The sequence below is a fragment of the Salmo trutta genome, chromosome 25 (genome assembly GCF_901001165.1).
Source record: "Salmo trutta chromosome 25, fSalTru1.1, whole genome shotgun sequence".
NCBI lineage: Eukaryota > Metazoa > Chordata > Actinopteri > Salmoniformes > Salmonidae > Salmo > Salmo trutta.
Window position 1 is genome coordinate 10435515 of NC_042981.1, and position 14019 is coordinate 10449533.

Sequence of the window (14019 nt, forward strand, 5' to 3'; positions counted from 1 at the left end):
TAATAGAACACTATAGTTACAGTAATAGAACACTATAGTTACAGTAATAGAACACTGTGGTTGAGTTACAGTAATAGAACACTATGGTTCAGTTACAGTAATAGAACACTGGTTGAGTTACAGTAATAGAACACTATGGTTGAGTTACAGTAATAAAACACTATGGTTGAGTTACAGTAATAGAACACTGGTTGAGTTACAGTAATAGAACACTGGTTGAGTTACAGTAATAGAACACTGGTTGAGTTACAGTAATAGAACACTATGGTTGAGTTACAGTAATAGAACACTATAGTTACAGTAATAGAACACTATAGTTACAGTAATAGAACACTATAGTTACAGTAATAGAACACTATGGTTGAGTTACAGTAAAGAAACACTGGTTGAGTTACAGTAATAGAACACTATGGTTGAGTGTACAGTAATAGAACACTGGGTTGAGTTACAGTAATAGAACACTATGGTTGAGTTACAGTAATATACACTATGGTTACAGTAATAGAACACTATGGTTGAGTTACAGTAATAGAAACACGTATGGTTGAGTTACAGTAATAGAACACTATAGTTGAGGTTACAGTAATATAACACTATGGTTCAGTAATAGAACACTATAGTTTACAGTATATAACACTATGGTTACAGTATAGAACACTAGGTTGAGTTACAGTAATGGAACACTATGGTTGAGTTACAGTAATAGAACACTATGGTTACAGTAATAGAACACTACGGTTTGAGTATACAGTAAATAGAGAACACTATGGTGAGTTACAGTAATAGAACACTGTTGAGTTACAGTAATAGAACACTATGGTTGAGTTACAGTAATAGAACACTATGTTAGTTACAGTAAATATAACACTATGGTTACAGTAATAGAACACTATGGTTGAGTTACAGTAATAGAACACTATAGTTACAGTAATAGAACACTATGGTTGAGTTACAGTAATAGAACACTATAGTTACATTAATAGAACACTATGGTTGAGTTACAGTAATATAGCACTATGGTTGAATTACAGTAATATAGCACTATAGTTACAGTAATATAACACTGTGGTTGAGGTACAGTAATAGAACACTATGGTTACAGTAATAGAACACTATGGTTGAGTTACAGTAATAGAACACTATGGTTGAGTTACAGTAATAGAACATGGTTGAGTTACGTAATAGAACACTATAGTTACAGTAATAGAACACTATAGTTACAGTAATAGAACACTATAGTTACAGTAATAGAACACTATGGTTGAGTTACAGTAATAGAACACTGGTTGAGTTACAGTAATAGAACACTATGGTTGAGTTACAGTAATAAAACACTATAGTTACAGTAATAGAACACTATAGTTACAGTAATAGAACACTGTGGTTGAGTTACAGTAATAGAACACTATGGTTCAGTTACAGTAATAGAACACTGGTTGAGTTACAGTAATAGAACACTATGGTTGAGTTACAGTAATAGAACACTATGGTTGAGTTACAGTAATAGAACACTGGTTGAGTTACAGTAATAGAACACTGGTTGAGTTACAGTAATAGAACACTATAGTTACAGTAATAGAACACTATAGTTACAGTAATAGAACACTGTGGTTGAGTTACAGTAATAGAACACTATGGTTGAGTTACAGTAATAGAACACTGGTTGAGTTACAGTAATAGAACACTATGGTTGAGTTACAGTAATAGAACACTATGGTTGAGTTACAGTAATAGAACACTGGACAAGTAGGCGAGCAATGGATTATGGTAATTGCAGTTAATTACCATGTTTTCTGCACTAAACTATGAAGAATATTCTCCTGTTGGAAACTATAATTCTACTACATCGTACAGCTTGGGCTTTATCTAATTTCTCTGTAGAGAAACTGCATTGAGCTCACAGAAAAATACAGAACGAAATGGATAATCAAATAATTTTAACCGAAGTCTGTCAATTAGTTGTATAAAAAAATATTGATGTAGCTTAATGGCTGAGCACTAGTCTTCTATTGAACAACATCAGCCTAAGGGCAAAGTAGTGCACTATGTAGAAAATAGGTTGCCATTTGGGTCGTAACCTAGGTGCGTGACCCAAAGGAAGCTTAACCACATTTACCAAATGTCACAAGCTTCTTCTTCATACAGCAAAGAATATTAAAATCCCATTCAGCAACACCTGCAGGTAGGAGACCGTTTCCTCCTAAACCCTGGTGATATTTAGAATATACACCCTGAGTCTCTACATCTGGAGGCACCCCTAAAACAGCATTCAGAAGAATTCCATCTCCCATTAAAGACCAGCCTCTTAGTGCACTTCTCCTTTCTCAATTCAATGTCCTATGAGTGAATAGCAGTTGTCTAGCTTTTCTTCTGCCCTGATTTATATGCGTTGGGGAAGATGGTTCTTAAGGCCTGCTTAGTATTGCTCCACCATGAAGAAACACCCACAGACAGGGAACAGGCTGGAAAGTGTATCACATTAGATTAAATACAATTATCATTTGAAAAGTTGTATTTTCTTGGCTCTCTTAAACAGAAAATGTATGTATGTATGTGTGTGTGTGTGTGTGTTTTTACATCGGATGGTACAGAACAAAATCATTTCAATCCCAAATTTAGAAATTGAGTTATCAAGCAAACATTGTTTAAGATTTTATTTATCTAAAAACCCACATGCACATTCTCTAGTCTGAGTGCCTTCAGAAAGTATTCACACCCCTTGACTATTTCTACATGTTGTTACAAAGTGGGATTAACATGGATTAAATTGTCATCTTTTTTTGCCAACTATCAACACTAAATATTCTGTCGAAGTGGAAAAATAATTCTAACATTTGTAAAAATCATAAAAACAACTCTTGATTAGGTAAATATTCAACCCCCTGAGTCAATACATGTCAGAATCACCTTTGGCAGTGATCGTTGATAATTGCTAGACAATCATTTTTAAGTCTTGCCATAGATTTTCAAGCTGATTTAAAAAAAAAAAAAATGTTTAAGTCTCAACCTTAACTAGGCAACTCGTCAACATTCAATGTCGTCTTGGTAAGAAAATCCAGTGTAGATTTGGCCTTGTGTTTTAGGTTATTGTCCTGCTGAAAGGTGAATTTGTCTCCGTGTCTGTTGGAAAGCAGACTGAATCAGGTTTTCCTCTAGGATTTTGCCTGTGCTTAGCTCTCTTCCATTTTTTCCCCTATAAAGCTTCCTAGTCCTTGCCGACAAGCATACTCATAATATGATGCAGCCACCACCATGCTTGAAAATTTGGAACATTAAGTGGTTCTCAGTGATGTGTTGGATTTGCCCCAACTATAACACTTTGTATTCAGGACATGAAGTTCATTTCTTTCCACATTTTTTGCAGTTTTACTTAATTGCCTTGTTGCAAACAGGATGCATGTTTTGGAATATTTTTGTTCTGTACAGGCTTCCTCCTTTTCACTCTGTCATTTAGATTAGCATTGTGGAGTAACTACAATCCATCCAGTTTTCTCCTATCAGCCATTAAACTCTGGGACAGTTTTAAAATCCCCATTGGCCTCGTGGTGAAATCCCAGAGCGATTCCCTTCCTCTCGGCAACTGAGTTAGATAGGACACCTGTGTATTTTGTAGTGACTGGGTGTATTGATACACCATAAAAAATTACTTCACGATGCTCAAAGGGACATTGAATGCCCACTTTTTTTGTGGGGGGGTTAAGGATTGTGAATCCTTTCTGTATATGCCTTTATAGTCTGTTCAATGCACAGTGACTTTGATTCTCAGTCTTGCATAATGTAAGTAGAGTTCTGTCAGCATCTAGAAATATGCCCAGTTAAAATATAATATGGATTCCTTGGGCATCTCTGAAAGCAGCTGTGTTTTAATGTACCATGTAATGTAGCATTACGCAATATACTCCGACACAACGGCTTGGAAGCGCTACCTCTGCTGGTTCTTTGGTTCGTTTTCCTTACTGAATCTCTTGGCATGTGGTCAGGATTCAATCAAACACTGAAAGTCAGTTGCAGTGCAGACGTTTATCAAAGGGGATGTTTGCTTGAGCCCACATCCGCTGCAGTAACAGTAAATGTAAATCCGCAAACGTCCTGGGAAATTGTCTTAAAATTGTCTGGGAAAATATATCTCTCTGTGTGCAGGTCATTCATCTGCATTGGATTGAATCCCAAGCTATCATAAACCCTGGATGTGGGTGTTTGGGTCTGCAGCGCAGTAAGTTTCCTGCCGGGTCTCTGATGCAGCAGTCCTCCATAGGAATGAATGGAGTTCTACAATAGTTTAGGACCAAAATGACATGTTTTTACGTCTTTTTGTTGTTGTAGTCGTGACAGTAACATAACATTCCAAGAGATACAGTAAAGGAAAATATCCAAAGAACCAGCAGAGGTAGTCCTTCCAAGACAATACTTTAAGAAAAATGTTTTTAGATATTTTTTATTTTTATGTTCAGCTCACATAATATCATTTAAAAGTATGCATTAAGGTGTCTGTAATAGAACAAACATGTAGAAAACAAATGTAGACAGTAATACATATTTTACAATGGAAGTGTACCAAGATAGCTGCGCAGTACAGCGCACCCTGTCAGTCATCCAACACCATCAGTGCAATAAATTATTTTGTTTTATTTGAATTACTATCCCTGTACATTAACAGCTATAAGTAGACCTACTATATAATAATGTAAAGACAAATATGTTAATGCGTATTTCTGTCTGACGAGTACACTGGAGGTCAGGTTTTTAAGTGACCTACGTATTATGAATATAATTCCTCGGTCTCCTCTTGACTGTAATCCCCTTTCTGCATCTGTTCAGCTGATAGTGTAGTTTGTGTATTGTGAGACTACACCCGTCTGGCAAACAGACAAGTCTTGATACATTAACTTAACAGCAAAAGTAGTGTACAATGTAGGTAATGGGGTGCAACCTTGCCATGCAGCCTCTGTCTGATGGTGTCTGAGGCCTGCTACAATGACCTTCTGCCTGATGGTGTCTGAGGCCTGCTACAATGACCTTCTGTCTGATTGTGTCTGAGGCCTGCTACTACAATGTACTTCTGTCTGATGGTGTCTGAGGCCTGCTACTACAATGACCTTCTGTCTGATGGTGTCTGAGGCCTGCTACTACAATGACCTTCTGTCTGATGGTGTCTGAGGCCTGCTACTACAATGACCTTCTGTGTGATGGTGTCTGAGGCCTGCTACTACAATGACCTTCTGTCTGATGGTGTCTGAGGCCTGCTACAATGACCTTCTGTCTGATGGTGTCTGAGACCTGCTACAATGACCTTCTGTCTGATGGTGTCTGAGGCCTGCTACAATGACCTTCTGTCTGATGGTGTCTGAGGCCTGCTACTACAATGACCTTCTGTCTGATGGTGTCTGAGGCCTGCTACTACAATGACCTTCTGTCTGATGGTGTCTGAGGCCTGCTACTACAATGACCTTCTGTCTGATGGTGTCTGAGGCCTGCTACTACAATGACCTTCTGTCTGATGGTGTCTGAGGCCTGCTACTACAATGACCTTCTGTCTGATGGTGTCTGAGGCCTGCTACTACAATGACCTTCTGTCTGATGGTGTCTGAGGCCTGCTACTACAATGACCTTCTGTCTGATGGTGTCTGAGGCCTGCTACTACAATGACCTTCTGTCTGATGGTGTCTGAGGCCTGCTACAATGACCTTCTGTCTGATGGTGTCTGAGGCCTGCTACAATGACCTTCTGTCTGATGGTGTCTGAGGCCTGCTACTATAATGACCTTCTGTGTGATGGTGTCTGAGGCCTGCTACTACAATGACCTTCTGTCTGATGGTGTCTGAGGCCTGCTACAATGACCTTCTGTCTGATGGTGTCTGAGGCCTGCTACTACAATGACCTTCTGTCTGATGGTGTCTGAGGCCTGCTACTACAATGACCTTCTGTCTGATGGTGTCTGAGGCCTGCTACTACAATGACCTTCTGTGTGATGGTGTCTGAGGCCTGCTACTACAATGACCTTCTGTCTGATGGTGTCTGAGGCCTGCTACAATGACCTTCTGTCTGATTGTGTCTGAGGCCTGCTACTACAATGACCTTCTGTCTGATGGTGTCTGAGGCCTGCTACTACAATGACCTTCTGTCTGATGGTGTCTGAGAACTGCTACTATAATGATCTTCTGTCTGATGGTGTCTGAGACCTGCTACAATGACCTTCTGTCTGATGGTGTCTGAGGCCTGCAACTACAATGACCTTCTGTCTGATGGTGTCTGAGGCCTGCTACTATAATGATCTTCTGTCTGATGGTGTCTGAGGCCTGCTACAATGACTTTCTGTCTGATGGTGTCTGAGACCTGCTACAATGACCTTCTGTCTGATGGTGTCTGAGACCTGCTACAATGACCTTCTGTCTGATGGTGTCTGAGGCCTGCTACTATAATGACCTTCTGTCTGATGGTGTCTGAGGCCTGCTACTACAATGACCTTCTGTCTGATGGTGTCTGAGGCCTGCTACTACAATGACCTTCTGTCTGATGGTGTCTGAGGCCTGGTACTACAATGACCTTCTGTCTGATGGTGTCTGAGAACTGCTACTATAATGACCTTCTGTCTGATGGTGTCTGAGACCTGCTACAATGACCTTCTGTCTGATGGTGTCTGAGGCCTGCAACTACAATGATCTTCTGTCTGATGGTGTCTGAGGCCTGCTACAATGACTTTCTGTCTGATGGTGTCTGAGACCTGCTACAATGACCTTCTGTCTGATTGTGTCTGAGACCTGCTACAATGACCTTCTGTCTGATGGTGTCTGAGGCCTGCTACTATAATGACCTTCTGTCTGATGGTGTCTGAGGCCTGCTACAATGACCTTCTGTCTGATGGTGTCTGAGGCCTGCTACTACAATGACCTTCTGTCTGATGGTGTCTGAGGCCTGCTACAATGACCTTCTGTCTGATGGTGTCTGAGGCCTGCTATAATGACCTTCTGTCTGATGGTGTCTGAGGCCTGCTATAATGACCTTCTGTCTGATGGTGTCTGAGGCCTGCTACAATGACCTTCTGTCTGATGGTGTCTGAGGCCTGCTACAATGACCTTCTGTCTGATGGTGTCTGAGGCCTGCTACAATGACCTTCTGTCTGATGGTGTCTGAGGCCTGCTATAATGACCTTCTGTCTGATGGTGTCTGAGGCCTGCTATAATGACCTTCTGTGTGATGGTGTCTGACGCCTGCTACAATGACCTTCTGTCTGATGGTGTCTGAGGCCTGCTACAATGACCTTCTGTCTGATGGTGTCTGAGGCCTGCTATTATAATGACCTTCTGTCTGATGGTGTCTGAGGCCTGCTACTATAATGACCTTCTGTCTGATGGTGTCTGAGACCTGCTACAATGACCTTCTGTCTGATGGTGTCTGAGACCTGCTACTATAATGACCTTCTGTCTGATGGTGTCTGAGGCCTGCTACAATGACCTTCTGTCTGATGGTGTCTGAGGCCTGCTATAATGACCTTCTGTCTGATGGTGTCTGAGGCCTGCTATAATAACCTTCTGTCTGATGGTGTCTGAGGCCTGCTACAATGACCTTCTGTTCTGATGGTGTCTGAGGCCTGCTACAATGACCTTCTGTCTGGATGGTGTCTGAGTGCCTGCTACTATAATGACCTTCTGTCTGATGGTGTCTGAGGGCCTGCTACTATAATGACCTTCGTTCTGATGGTTGTCTGAGGCCTGCTACAATGACCTTCTGTCTGATGGTGTCTGAGGCCTGCTACTATAATGATCTTCTGTCTGATGGTTTCTGAGGCCTGCTACTACAATGACCTTCTGTCTGATGGTGTCTGAGGCCTGCTACAATGACCTTCTGTCTGATGGTGTCTGAGGCCTGCTACTATAATGACCTTCTGTCTGATGGTGTCTGAGGCCTGCTACTATAATGACCTTCTGTCTGATGGTGTCTGAGGCCTGCTACAATGACCTTCTGTCTGATGGTGTCTGAGGCCTGCTACTACAATGACCTTCTGTCTGATGGTGTCTGAGACCTGCTATAATGACCTTCTGTCTGATGGTGTCTGAGGCCTGCTACTACAATGACCTTCTGTCTGATGGTGTCTGAAGCCTGCTACTACAATGACCTTCTGTCTGATGGTGTCTGAGGCCTGCTACTATAATGACCTTCTGTCTGATGGTGTCTGAGGCCTGCTACAATGACCTTCTGTCTGATGGTGTCTGAGGCCTGCTACTATAATGATCTTCTGTCTGATGGTTTCTGAGGCCTGCTACTACAATGACCTTCTGTCTGATGGTGTCTGAGACCTGCTATAATGACCTTCTGTCTGATGGTGTCTGAGGCCTGCTACTACAATGACCTTCTGTCTGATGGTGTCTGAAGCCTGCTACTACAATGACCTTCTGTCTGATGGTGTCTGAGACCTGCTACAATGACCTTCTGTCTGATGGTGTCTGAGGCCTGCTACAATGACCTTCTGTCTGATGGTGTCTGAGGCCTGCTACAATGACCTTCTGTCTGATGGTGTCTGAGGCCTGCTACAATGACCTTCTGTCTGATGGTGTCTGAGGCCTGCTACTATAATGACCTTCTGTCTGATGGTGTCTGAGGCCTGCTACAATGACCTTCTGTCTGATGGTGTCTGAGGCCTGCTACTATAATGATCTTCTGTCTGATGGTTTCTGAGGCCTGCTACTACAATGACCTTCTGTCTGATGGTGTCTGAGACCTGCTATAATGAACTTCTGTCTGATGGTGTCTGAGGCCTGCTACTACAATGACCTTCTGTCTGATGGTGTCTGAAGCCTGCTACTACAATGACCTTCTGTCTGATGGTGTCTGAGACCTGCTACAATGACCTTCTGTCTGATGGTGTCTGAGACCTGCTACAATGACCTTCTGTCTGATGGTGTCTGAGGCCTGATACTACAATGACCTTCTGTCTGATGGTGTCTGAGACCTGCTATAATGACCTTCTGTCTGATGGTGTCTGAGACCTGCTATAATGACCTTCTGTTTGATGGTGTCTGAGGCCTGCTACTACAATGACCTTCTGTCTGATGGTGTCTGAGGCCTGCTATAATGACCTTCTGTCTGATGGTGTCTGAGACCTGCTACTATAATGACCTTCTGTCTGATGGTGTCTGAGACCTGCTACTATAATGACCTTCTGTCTGATGGTGTCTGAGGCCTGCTATAATGACCTTCTGTCTGATGGTGTCTGAGGCCTGCTACAATGACCTTCTGTCTGATGGTGTCTGAGGCCTGCTACTATAATGACCTTCTGTCTGATGGTGTCTGAGGCCTGCTACTATAATGACCTTCTGTCTGATGGTGTCTGAGGCCTGCTACAATGACCTTGGTCAAGTTTACAACTACTCACTAATAATGGAGTCTCTCTTCCCCTCTCTTCTCTTCCCCTCTCTTCTCTTCTCCTCTCTTCTCTTCCCCTGTCTTCTCTTCCCCTCTCTTCTCTTCCCCTCTCTTCTCTTCCCCTGTCTTCTCTTCCCCTCTCTTCTCTTCCCCTCTCTTCTCTTCTTCTCTTCCCCTCTCCTTCTCTTCCCCTCTCTTCTCTCTCCCCTCTCTTCTCTTCTTCTCTTCCCCTCTCCTTCTCTTCCCCTCTCTTCTCTTCCCCTCTCTTCTCTTCTTCTCTTCCCCTCTCTTCTCTTCCCCTCTCTTCTCTTCCCCTCTCTTCTCTTCCCCTCTCTTCTCTTCTTCTCTTCCCCTCTCTTCTCTTCCCCTCTCTTCTCTTCCCCTCTCTTCCCCTCTCTTCTCTTCCCCTCTCTTCCCCTCTCTTCTCTTCTCCTCTCTTCTCTTCCCCTCTCTTCTCTTCTTCTCTTCCCCTCTCTTCTCTTCCCCTCTCTTCTCTTCCCCTCTCTTCTCTTCCCCTCTCTTCTCTTCCCCTCTCTTCTCTTTCTCTCTCCTCCTTCCCTCCAGAGATATATTTATTAGGTTTGAGATGGGCCGTTTTAGCAGGGTTAGAGAGTGGATATAGTAGAGTGTTTTCAGTCAGTGGAGCAGAAAGCAGCCTTTAATACAGCTAGGGGCCATACTGCAGATCAAGCACCATTACTGGAATCCAGACTGCACTCATCTGTTTCCACACATTAGTCTTGTTTTCATTTATTTATACTATGTATATTTCATAAGGTATTGAATTATTGGGGGGAGTTGAATCTTGGCGTGTATTTGTTTTATACTGAATAAGCAAAATACAAGCCGGTATGTAAGCATCATTGTTGAAGAGGATAGATGAGTCATGATAGGTTTTTTAACATGAACTAACATGACACTGCAACTCTCCCTTATCCAGAAGTCAATTCCATGGTATTAGAGTGATGCGGAGTTAAAATGTAGGCCTATGTCAAAGCAAAAACAATGATTGCAAAGTTATCCGTAACTCTATACACATGGACAATTTTTTACAATTTCCCACTGGACCTTTCACAAAAACACATTTACTTGAACAGTGCAGATGCAAAATGTGGTTACAGAATGATTTGTGATTGTGCCTTTTATTTCTTTCTATATATTTCATTTTTTTAAACCAATACAATATAAATGGCCGGTCTGGTCAGTGGGTGCCCCCGCCCTGAGAGCCCAGCCAGGCCTACCCCCGGCCCAAATAGATTTCCCAAGGGCGAGAAAAACCAGGGCATGGAAGCGATTGCACCCATAACTTCCAGGAGCAGCACACACACCCCTCACAGCATGAAACTACCCATAACTACCAGGAGCAGCACACACACCCCTCACAGCATGAAACTACCCATAACTACCAGGAGCAGCACACACACACCGCTCACAGCATGAAACTACCCATAACTACCAGGAGCAGCACACACACCACTCACAGCATGAAACTACCCATAACTACCAGGAGCAGCACACACACCCCTCACAGCATGAAACTACCCATAACTACCAGGAGCAGCACACACACACCGCTCACAGCATGAAACTACCCATAACTACCAGGAGCAGCACACACACCACTCACAGCATGAAACTACCCATAACTACCAGGAGCAGCACACACACACCCCTCACAGCATGAAACTACCCATAACTACCAGGAGCAGCACACACACCACTCACAGCATGAAACTACCCATAACTACCAGGAGCAGCACACACACCCCTCACAGCATGAAACTACCCATAACTACCAGGAGCAGCACACACACACACCGCTCACAGCATGAAACTACCCATAACTACCAGGAGCAGCACACACACACCGCTCACAGCATGAAACTACCCATAACTACCAGGAGCAGCCCACACCGCTCACAGCATGAATCCAAACCAAAAAACATAAATGGTGAAACACAAAACATGCAATAATCCCATCCCCACCCTCACGCCTGATTGGAGGACCACAAAAATGTATACTGTACATTTGTGTATATAATTATTCCAACACTCCTCAATTTCACCCTTCAGACAGCCACAGATCAATCCATCTTTCCAAATAAATCATCATTCTACCATTGTTTTCACACAATACATCCCTCCATTCTCCCATGTCTCACTAGGGACTTGAACCTCCCCATCTGCAACATTTTTGCCCAAATGTCCCCAAAAATAAACAGCTTATCCAAGAGCACAATGATGTTTTCTTTTAAATGACTGTGGCCCTTCAAGTCCCCCAGAAATACAGTTTACATGTCCAACCTCACCCTGATATTATGGCATAACAACCATACCTGGACCTGACTCCAAAAACAAGCCAGCGATGGAGTGTACCAAAAGAGATGCTCTATTGATTCTGGTTCTGCAAGACGGTCTGAACCGGTCTGACTGTTGTTGAATATCCCAAATACTGAGCATTCTTTTTGTAGCTTGAATTTTATATAATAGTTTAAATTGAAAATAACATTTATGCATCAATTGTTTTGTATTTCAGTTCATAAACCTGATGCCATGGTATTGGGACATCGCAAATCTGTTTAATTTTATGCGGAATAGTTGTCAACCCTCTTGATCATAAGTGAAATTGACATGATTTACGATTTATATTAGTCATTTGTAATTTTTATTTGGTGGCAGACAAACAAATTAATTCCTTTCTCTTAATTAAATAATTGCCTTTTCCATTTTTGTGGCAGCTCTGCGATGCGTTGGTTATAATTTTATATTGAGCATACATCTCCACACACCTGGATTAATTGGTTGTATGACAATTTTACCGTCGTTGTTTACAATGAAATTCATAAACCTGAAACCTTGTACATTCTTCAAGAAAATTGGTTTATCCTCTATCAGTACATTGGAGTTTAGCCACATTATCTACTGTAATATAGATTCTGCCTCTTCTGGAGGATAAAATTGGAATGTATAGCTTAATTTTAAAATGATACTTTTTGAACAGGGTTCCATTGTCAATCCACTGTAAAATGGATAGTTTTTCATCTGTATAACAGCAAAGCGCCCCCTTTTTAAACATTTGGGTATGCCTGTTAGTAGCCTACTGGAAAACCAATTTGGATTTAGATTCTGTATAATAGAAGCTTAATGCCTTAATATTTAATAGTTCTAGCCCTCAACTCATATTCATTATACAAATATACCTGTTTAACTTTATCTGGTTTTCCCTTCCATTTTTTTGCTCACAACATGAAAAAAACTTTCTCCTGGATAGATATGTAAACTGTGATGTCACTAAATAGATGGACAGGTGTTTCCCTTTTTCATATTTTCAAGATCCTAGCTATTTTGTTAATTTTTTTCTGTCAAAATTGATAGTTGCAAGATCAGGCAACTTTTCAGGAACGTGTCCACCACCAAGCACATCAACCCATTTCACTGGAAAACCACATAGTTATTTAAAGAGTTCGTCTTTTGGAGACCCAATCTGTCATGTAGTAACACATTTCATTTAACCTTTATTTAACAAGGCAAGTCAGTTAAGAACAAATTCCTATTTACAATGATGGCCTGGGAACAGTGGGTTAACTGCCTTGTTCAGGGGCAGAACGACAACTTTTTACCTTGTCAGCTCGGGGATTTAATCTAGCAACCTTTCGGTTACTAGACCAACGCTCTAACAACAAGGCTACCTGCCGCCCCAACAGCATTGTTAGGTTTTAATTCTGATGTGCCATTTCTGTTACCAAACTTTGCATGAGGTATGAAGTAAAACAAATATATAATAATTGTGGATATTGTTAAAAGTAGTCCTTCTGCATAGAGTTGTATGATTTTTTGGTTTTGTTTGACTTTGCAATCATCGTTTTTGTTTTTACATATTTAAGTAGTCTCAGCATCACTCTGTTACCATGGAATTGCCCTTAAGGTCACACCAGTTTCTGTTCAAGCCGCTGGGAAGATGTTGATTTTAACTTCTGAGTCGTCTCTGTATGCATCTTTGTATTCTTCAGGTTACCCTCCAAAGGATAATTCTGATTATACTGTTATCGTGTGTGGTATACTATATCGATGGAAATGGAAATTGTGAAAGTGGAAATTAACACTCACACTTGAGTCAATGATAGTGTTTTAGCACCCAATATTTCAGTTACTGTGTGCTGTTATCAGTTTGACTTGGACTGAAATGGGTACCGGTGCTCTTTTTGGGTGCTGGTACTGTTTACATTTAAGGTGCAGGAGCTCCACAATACTTTTGTGCTAATATTCTATAAGAGGAACAGGAGGTCAAGCAGGAGAAAATGTGAGGTGCCGTACTCAGCTCTGGTGAGCTCCTGCCCAAGTCAAACACTGGCTGGTATCCTCTGATGATGACATCAGTGTTTTGTGGAAGGCACGTGGAGATGTCATGGCAAATGGACATTCTGAGTGGAGCTAGACTACCCTATATTTACAGATGTGTTCAGGGGCTAGCACAAATTATTAGCCTCTAACTACTACTGGTCATATGAAGGCTCTTTTAATAATTGTTTTTCTTCCAAAAAAGAATTCCAATTTTTAATATATACTCCCCAGTTCAACAACAAATCATCACTGATTCTGAGGGGAATCCCAATTAAATAACTGTATTTCCCTTTTCGCTTGGATTTGCCTAGGAGATTT

At 41.7% G+C, this 14019-nt stretch overlaps 1 protein-coding gene and 1 long non-coding RNA gene across 6 annotated transcripts in view; one reads left to right on the forward strand and one right to left on the reverse strand.

Annotated features, from left to right (window-relative positions):
- Positions 1 to 14019, forward strand: part of LOC115161993 (SAM and SH3 domain-containing protein 1) — a 128463-nt gene that overhangs the window by 24376 nt on the left and 90068 nt on the right. The window lies entirely within an intron of this gene.
- Positions 1 to 14019, reverse strand: part of LOC115161996 (uncharacterized) — a 31135-nt gene that overhangs the window by 16147 nt on the left and 969 nt on the right. The gene's annotated exons all lie outside the window — the stretch shown is intronic.